Source organism: Triticum dicoccoides, chromosome 6A (genome assembly GCF_002162155.2).
Source record: "Triticum dicoccoides isolate Atlit2015 ecotype Zavitan chromosome 6A, WEW_v2.0, whole genome shotgun sequence".
NCBI classification, from domain to species: Eukaryota; Viridiplantae; Streptophyta; class Magnoliopsida; order Poales; family Poaceae; genus Triticum; species Triticum dicoccoides.
Window position 1 is genome coordinate 133,985,060 of NC_041390.1, and position 8,907 is coordinate 133,993,966.

General features: G+C 37.4%; 1 long non-coding RNA gene across 1 annotated transcript; it reads right to left on the minus strand.

Moving 5' to 3' along the window:
- Positions 1–3,535: 3,535 nt before the first annotated feature.
- LOC119316264 lies at positions 3,536–7,337 on the minus strand. The gene is made up of 2 exons (XR_005152842.1): positions 7,067–7,337; positions 3,536–6,979 (listed from the first exon to the last, which is right to left on the minus strand). It is a non-coding gene; the product is annotated as an uncharacterized LOC119316264 (long non-coding RNA).
- Positions 7,338–8,907: the final 1,570 nt, after the last annotated feature.

Below are 8,907 nucleotides of genomic sequence, written 5' to 3' on the forward strand. Positions count from 1 at the left end.
TTTTTTACATGTAATTGAAGGCCGGACGTCTCGCAGTAGAGTTCTTGAACTTCATTGGGAGGAGCACGTGAACTTCTTGCAAAAAAACGTTTTAGGCTTTTAGTTTTACATTCTTTTATTCTCATCTGAAACACATTCCGTGTAGTAGTTGAACTTCCCGTTGTTTTCCCCTTGAATTTCTGTCACGTATTTTTGTTCAACCTCTCTCACAAGAATTTTTGAACTTTCTCAGGCCGAGCACTTAAAACACACACCATATGAAACACACACCACATAGTACATGAACTTCAGGCTATTATCACTTTGAACCGCTCTCTGCTTTTGTTGCCCCAAGTCCTAAAGCATTTCATCACAATTATGTATGTAAATCCTAGGTTTTTATAATATCTGAACTTCTCTACTTTATTAATTTGAACTTCTTAGTTTTATTTTTAGAAAAGAAAAAAATTATGTAAACATCGTACAACATTTTTAAAATTAAACTTCATACTTTCATTTGGACTTCTAGCAAATACACGGTGAACCTCCTTTACAAGAACTTCTGAACTTCCTGGGCCGGCCACGTGAACTTCTAGCAAAGGTCTTTTTAGACTTTGTTTTTATTCCTTTTCCTTATATGAAACACACTCTATGTAGTAGTAGAACCGCTGGTAGTCTTCAATTTGAACTTCTAAAATACTAATTGAAATAACCGTTAGAAATCCTAGGTTTTCATTTCATGGGTTGTTTTAAAAAACGCCAAATCGGTGTTTTGTTGGTTTTTGGAGCATGTAAATCCTATGCTTTAATATGCTTTGAACTTCAATGTTATTTTAATTTGAACTTCACCTTGGTTTGATTTTATATTATCGGTTAGAATCTGAGTTTTTAGTAAACGTTGAACCGGTCTGTTTATTTAATTTGAACTTCTAGATATGTTTTAGAAACGGGGAAATCCATTTTTCTAATTAAATTTTTTGAACATTTTTTTGTTTTTTTAATTTGACCTTCCATTTTGTGGATATTTCGATGGTGTGTTCCTTTTTGGGGGAACTTGTCACAATGAACATTTTTAGGTTTCATTTTATTACCTTTCCTCATCCAAACTTTTGTGTTGGCACGCGCCTACACACACATACACTCACATGGTTTTAACACACATCTAACCATCAAGATATTCTAACATTTGAACTTCTAAGTTTTATTCTTTTAATAACGAGAAAATTCAAAAAAAAATAGGCATTGAACTTCACCATTTTTAAATTTTGAACTTCTTAGTTTTGTTTAGTAACGGGAAAATTCTATTTTTTATAAACATCAAACCACTCCGTTATTTGAATTTGAGCATCTATTTTTTTGAAACGAGGAAATAATTTTTATTTTTATTTTTTTGAAATGTTTTTAAGTTGATTTTTAACTTCTTCCTCCATTATTATTTTTGAACTTCTACATTTGTATTTTTTAACTTCTTGTTTTTTTAATAATTGAACTTCTTAGTTTTTGAAATAAACAATGAACTTATCCGTTAGTTAAATTTAAACCTATAGGGTTTTTTAGAAATGAGGAAAATCCTTTTTTTAATTTTCTTGAATTTAATTTGAACTTCTTGGTTTTATTCTTTAGTGACTAGGAAATTTGAATTTCGTACTTAAAATTGAACCGCTCCTACTTTACTTGAACTTCTAGGTTTTTTAGAAACTAGGAAAATTTTACATATATAAAATAATCAATAATATAAAGCTTGCCACATTTTAATAGCATTAAAAAATTTACTTTATGTGAATTTTTTCTTTTTATATTCAACTAGTCGTCAACCCGTGCATTTGCACGGGCTAGTTATAATATTTTATCATTTTTTCACTATATATTTTGCGTGTATGTAATATAAACAAATTATCTATGGTGTAACCCACATATTAATATTTTCTATAAGAGCCTACTTGCACATAACAATTGAAACATGTGTAAATATATAGGAACACGCTACAGAAGCTGGTAGTTGGATCATTGGAAAACACAAATACATGTCAATGTCTAAGTGAACCAATGTAATTTCAGCCGTAAATATGTTTGTTGCCAAAAATATGACAACTAATTAGGCTTAGATGGCTAAATAAATATTTATTTGGAATATCACTAAAGAGAAACAATATTAAATGTTTAGAGACAATGCCATCAACATGAGGCGGTAATCCATTTTACACTTTGTCAATATATTTTGCATATGGCAAAAAGTAAGCATATCTTTAGAAACATCATTGAATATAATTAGAAACATCATTAGATGATTAAATTTAAACAATACTATAACATTCTTATTTCTTAGGAGCATTGTAATTATACTTTGCTCAGTATAGTGCAAGCATATTCATGTAACAAACAATGGAAAGGAAAAGAAGCGGACATGATAAATTGAAGAATAAAAAATAATTGGTAAATTAAGTAGTACCATTAGAATAAAAAAAAGTCCCACCTAAGCTTCATGTATAAGTTTAGGATCCATAAGCAATGTGAAATTGAACTGCCAGATAGTAGCAGAAAATACTTGCCATATTTTACTATATGCATTCAAAATAAGCACCTCATAACACATTATATTTAGCATTGAAGCTTTGTAGTCTGTTACTACATATATACTTGTTGATTTGGAATAAGGGTTAAAACATAGTATAGATAATTTAAATGTCTAAACATCTTACAAATAGTAGGAGGAAAACATGAATAAACACATATTTGGAGTAGCAACATGACATGTTGCATTTACTTTTCTGCTAGATTATCCTTCACAATGAAATTATAGTACATGTGCGAAGTTGATCCAACATCCATTAATAAAACATAAAATATTATAAAACCAAACTTCAAGGTAATGTATTCGAATAGTCATTATGCAATGCAAGTTACCTAAACAGACACATCTTGATCAGAAACATTATTACGGAAATTTTCTCCTAGAATCTAAATTTCTCTTAAGATCACCATAGGACAGTAAACGCTCCACACATCTTGGCATTTCCATGAAATTTCAGATTAGAAAAGCTCTCTACCACGTGACTATGCAAGCATAAGAAACCAAAATTCATTATTTTTTTGTTAAAACAACCAAACTCAGCTACATACCATTACGTAAATACATGACTACATTCAGATTTGTGGTTGGTTTAATAAAAGCACTAAAATCTATTTCGCTCACCATGGAAAGGCATCATTCTCAAAAAGAGAGAAGGCCATCATTATAGAGACCTCTTAACTGAGCCAAAGCAACAAAATTAAGTACACTGTGATTTAATGATCACCTGAAGACACCACACACAACATCATTAAAAGGCGGTCTTCAGTTTGGAAGATATAAAATGAACAAAGTATAACTTCCCTTACCCTACCGGTGCTATATATGACTCCTAGTTGATAGCACCGAGTATTTCACACATCATCTATTTAACATACAATTTGGTACTTGTCACACATAATTGACAGAAAATCAGAAGTGCAGCAACAACGACACTCAAGCATTAGTAGTTCTCACGTGCCTTTGCTTTTGCATACCAATTGCCCAGAAAAAATAGATATTCAGCTTTATAACAGAAACCCTCAATGTTGTAGTAGTCGACAGAGAGCTACATTGTCAAGTGTTTCACACTATAACTATCTGCACTATCTGCTGGCTGAAAAGGAGTTAGAAGAAAATTCATGACCTAACATACAACAGTCAGGACATGGCAGCTTGGCAAGGAACTCCCTTGAACATGAGACTCTGGTGGATCAGCAATTCAAGCAACAACATTAGCCAGAACTGGAGATTGGGGCAGACCATTGACGATGTTAACTCTCCCACATAGGGTCTTCGACATGTTTTGTCGATACAAAAATTGATTAGTAATTTGACCAGTGACGACGTTGACAACTGACATTAGGCTCATTCATGTTGTTGTCTTCTGTTAAGGTAGCAGGTTTAATTTATAGGCTCGCCTCATGAGCATAGTTATGCTCCGACCGATGTCCATTATGTATCCATAGGTTGTACGTGGGAATATTATGCTCCCACCAATCTCCAGAGGTATCCAGAGGTTGTATATGAGAAGAGCCAAGACTGCATCCTTGCATAGCAGAACACTATCCAAGCACATGATACAAAACAAATTGAACCCAAATCCAAAATTAGTGTGGATTCAAGTATAAACCTGCTAGGAAAAAATTAGAACCAAATATTCTGAGAAAATGAACCTAATACAGATGAGGAAAACGGTTTTGAGTCAATAAGCTCCTTTAGCACAGCGGATCCATGCCCCAACTTGGTTTTGGGAGACATGGGTTAGCTTGCATTGGGTGGTAGGTGGCCGAAGAGAAAGACATGCCGTAGGATTACTTGAGACTGTTTTTTAACTATGAAAGGAAGAGATGGTGGAGAATTAGTTATCTCTTTCAGGCCTGGAGGAAGAAGTACTTAGCATCATGACCATCAGTATTCAATAATAGTGTGCAATCTTTCCAATGATACTGCCGCTTAATGATGTTGTATGTTTTTCCTAGCCTACTCTTGTTCTTATATTATTAGTTGGGGGTCTCTCCCACTAATAATTTAACAAATTTGTTACCACCATTTTTAAAACAAATTTACAGTGTTCAAAAGAAAAGAAAACTATTTGAAAGCTTGCATGGAAGGAGTATTTACCTCGGACTATGAGCGTCTTCGATCAGGTCTTCTCGTGTGCCTGCCTATTCCATCACAAGAGGTAAACATGATAAGCTTTGCATGAAAGCAATCTGGATCGAGGTGCAAATCCATTGACACAGCTAGTCACATAGCGGATGTGATGTTAATGAGTAGGTGCACTAATCAATCAATAAAACGACACCATCTCGTCGACAACGCGGAGGCTTGGCGTGCACTGATCAATCCATGCGATGGTGTGCACTGATCAATCCATGCGATGGCACTACCAATCTCGTCGACAACGGCGACAATAAACGGTGGCGGCATGGCGTGCACTGATAGATCCACGTAGCGATACCACCATCTAGTCAACAACGGCTGTGATGTGGCATGTGCGCACTGCTTTACCCTTTATATCAAGAACAGTAGTACATACCGACTCAAGAAGAGTAGTATATATCTACTAAAAGATCACGTATATACTGATTAAAAGTAGACACTGGTTCACAAAAAAAGTACTATATATTGCCTTACAAAAAATGTTGTATATACTGCATCTCAAAAAGAGTATATACTTACTTCATTAAAAAGTTATACCCTTTTGATTTAATTTCGTATGCTACATACTGTGCACAAAGAGCAGTGTACATACTGCTTGGTTGTAGATGCATATAGACAAATACAGTACAGTAAATATATGCTTGAAATTAGTACCTTATATACTCCTTTTGATGGTAGCATATAACACAACGAAGATGAAAAATGGCGTCAGCTATTCTAACCAATTCAAAAATGTGGTAAAGAGTCCATGGCAAAAATGTGGTATATACTCCATTATCAAAAATTTAGTATATACAATATCACAAAAATATTGTTCTCGTATATACACCATACTTCATCCCAAGCTCCCAAGGTTCATAGAAAAAAAAGTAAAACGACTGTATATTTTCAAGATTCTGCAATATAAGCCAAACATTTTAGGTACCTTTCTATATACTACATATTAGATATATTCTCTTGAAACATGCATGCATACCTGAAAAGGCATAGATGTCATGTTTGGTTTAGCACACATACTTTGGTGGTACAACATACAGAAAATCACAAATGTATTAGAACTGAAAGTAAATATAAGAAGCATGACCATATTGTTGGAGATTATTAATCCCAGTCCTATAGAAAATAAATTATCGATGAAGTAGTGTGGTGGCCTTAGTTGCAGTTGAAGGCATAACGCCGTTCGAGCAAACTGTCATATACACGCACATCCATATGGCTGATGACATGAGTGCCGTAGGAGCCTGAACCCTTAACTGGCACTGCTGATGAACATCCAGCACAGATTCTGCATCTACAGTTAAAATCATCAGCCTGATTGGTAAGAAGAAGAAATTATTCAAACAACGCTAATCCTATGACACACACATCAGATTGTGGAATTTCCTTATTAAGAATTCAATGAAGTCTACTTAACATTGCTTAGGCTCGGCTTTAAGATTAGTAAAAATCAAACGTTATGCCATATCAAGCAGCTTTGAAGCCACACTAATGATCACATCCTAAAGTGGTCCTAAAAAATCAGGATTGGATTACGCTCATAGTCATAGGAGCAGTGGTATTTCTTCAATTAATTAACATGCTTCTGCCGAAAGATGCTAATCATTCATGTGACCTTGTTTCTGCAGCATAAACAGATGAAGCATCAATGATCAACAATAAATACTTGGATGTGGAATGAATTACTCCTTGTGGGAATTAGCATAGACAGTTTCTTGGCAAAAAAAGCTCAAGTTCTCCGTAGTAAACTATAGTACAGTGGGCACCAGAAAGCAATCATTGGGTATTATTCATCATCAACAATCGACACAACTATACTGTAGTAAGCTAAATAGTAGTTGAGCCCATGAACCATTTAAAAAAACTAACTAAACCACCAATTATAACAAAATTGTATTGTACTCTGCCAAATTCAATCTTGTCGACCACTCTCGGCTATTAGTCCTAACTGAAGCACCTGTTAACAAACTAACTAAATCAACATGATTCTAAAAAACAAAAGTATCTTAATCACCATTGCGAAGCCAAAAGATGGAAGTATTAACCCAGTTCCTTGGTAAACCCAAGTTCATGTGTGCAGGAGAGTGGATTCTGCCACTAACATGGCAATCCAGTGGCACTCCACCTAGCACACCTGTGAATCCATTCAACCCAAGTTCCGGGCAGCCACTCAGAACATGGCCGAATTTGCTACATGGAGCGCGATCTTCTCCGGGTACTTCTGCGCCTCGGCGGTCCGAAGAGTGGAGGGGCACAACAGAACACCATTGTTGTCACCTATAGACCACACTGCAGCAGGAGAGGAGAGCACTTATCGCATTCGATGGGAGAGGAAGAACAGGAGGTGGGGAAGATGAATGAATGGACACAGTCTACCTCACCCTCGTTCCCCGACCAGCCGCGTCGCCACCACGCGATCGGAAGCACCCACCACCGCGTGCTGATCTAAGAGAGATTACCAAGGAGAGAGATGATCCAATGTGGCTATGGAGGCAGTGGGATGCGATGGAGGGTGGATGTGGTGAGGAGCGGCCGCGGATGGAACAGGGAGCGACGACAACGATCGGAGATCAGGACGGCGGCGGATCCATGGCAGGCGGTGTGTGGGATGGTGGGCGTGAGGTTAGGGATACGGGAGTATGCCTTCTATTCGTACAACTGTTGTGATAGATTGTGGGCCTTCAGACTTTTCTTTTTGGGCCGAATTAAGCACATAACAAACCGAGGATTACATCGGTTAATCTCCACCGTAATAGTTTGGTCCCATTTAGATGGACGGCTCGTAAATTCTAATTAACGTAATAATTTTTAGGAAGTCCGTAATTATTATAGGTATAGATATAGAAGTTCTAGCATGTTTTCCCAAGGAAAATACGGAATGAAAGTGAATGAAAGACACTAGAACACTAACACCCTGGTTTTGTTGCATTAGTTTTCATCGGTACGTTAGCAATGTCCCCCATTTTGCATGCAGTTTTCGAATTGTATATTTGTTGTGCGTCTGAAGTATAGCTGTTACTTTTTTTTTCTGCTAGTAGATCATCACCCAAAGAAGCTTCATTTCAAAATAAAAGGATATAAAAAAATCCATTTTGAGCAAGGTTGTACTGGAGTTAACAACATGCACTAATGCGTGCATGTTTTTCTTTTACAACATAGCCTTGTTTTATATAGAAGAATATTCTTCTTAATAAGTTACATTTAATAATTATATAAGTAATTGAGAAGCGGAGTCAATGGAGGGCCACGTGAGAAGCGGTGGCCTTTATCTCCACTACAACTTCATTTTCTTTTCCCTCTTTTTTCTGAACTTTTTGCACTGGGATCTCTCAATATTTTGCTTAATTTTCATTCTTCATTAGATTGCATCATTAGTAGTACGGCTGCTGCAACTCACTCTAATCTACTGTTTTTAGACGAGGTCTCTCAAGTTGAACTTCTACTGTTTTGTTTTTGACTTTCTTCGTTTCTTTTTCACCTCTGAACATCTGACACTTTAACTTACATGCATCTTTGTAAAGTTCTACTATTCATACATGTGAACGTCGGTGCCCTGTAGTTTGTATAGAACATAAAACTAAGAAATGACCACAAATAAAAACAAACTGAAGATCATAATTCCAAATCCGAAAAGTTTCACATCAGTTAACCATGCATGTTCAGAGTTACAACTATCAGGAACACAAGTAATATTTTTTGACGAATGAAAAGTATGCTGACAGGCATTTGGACGAGCACCTTTCATGCAAGCCAAACAAACAGTCACTCTGAACCTGGTGGCAAAAAATCAAACAGAGAGCAACTCTGGTCGCCGCGGATGGTCGTGGTCATCCTGGGAACGGCAGCCACACTGTGCAGTGTGCGAGGAGGCACTGGGACAGCGCCCCCATCGCCGGTGGCATCAACCATGAGGGGAGGAGCGGCATGGATCTGTCTGTGCGGCGACGCATTGGGTGGTGGGTGGCGGGGGTCGGCGTAGGTGGTGCGGACCCGAGGGGATGGCTCTGAGGTGGTTGTGGCGACCCGCTGGGGATGGCGGCTGCTTGATCCATGGCGTGGGACGGCGGTTGCGCGCAGCCGGTTGCAGGTCGTGGCCTCCTCCGTTTGAAGTTCGACGTCTCCTCCATCTGCAACATAGCACCCAATCCGCGCGTGGGCTGTTTGTCGTCGGATTCTCGGAGAGTGGAGGGCGGTTGAGGATCCTCGCCGGATCCGGC